Here is a 676-nt window from a genome sequence, read left to right on the forward strand (position 1 = left end):
GTAATAGCAAAGTTCAGTAGACAGTGTGCAGTGAGCTTTTTCTTTGTTTAATTGTGCTATGGGGCAGGAAAAACTGTACTTCTTGCCCCTTAAAATAAGATCCTGAGATATAAAGTAAGGAATCTTTGCCTTAGGAAAAGTAGAAGGTTCTTTGCATTGCCTCAGAATTGAACCAGTGTCAACTGTTTGATCAGCAGCTATCCTAGCCACTATACCACTAAAACATGTTCAGAAAATGTTCATGGCTGATCACAGAGACAATGGGTGATGCACACCAATTAGGCCTTCTGCTGATGGCCAGCAAAGCTTTAATGGCTTTCTAGGCCTTGTGGCTCGAGGGGTTTGATTCTGACTTACAGTGCAAGAAATCCTGAAGCCCCAGGTGCATACAGTAACAAAGATCCATCCATCCATCTATTTTCTAACTGCTTGTCCAAGTCTGGGTCGCAGTGGCCACAGGGCAAGCAGAGCAACCCAGATGTCCTTCGATCCAGGAACTTCCTCCAGCTCTTCTAGGGGGATCCCCAAGCGCTCCCATGCCAGCTGGGAGATGTAGTCCCTCCAGTATATCCTGGGTCTACCCTGAGGTCTCCTCCCGGTCAGTCATGCCCGGAACACATCCAAAGGGAGGTACCCAGGGGGCATCCTTACCAGGTACCTGAACCACCTCAACTGG

Source organism: Centroberyx affinis, unplaced genomic scaffold, assembly GCF_046629955.1.
Source record: "Centroberyx affinis isolate AG114_WGS23_722 - 3 ecotype Tasmania unplaced genomic scaffold, CSIRO-AGI_Caff_v1 ptg000985l_1, whole genome shotgun sequence".
NCBI lineage: Eukaryota > Metazoa > Chordata > Actinopteri > Beryciformes > Berycidae > Centroberyx > Centroberyx affinis.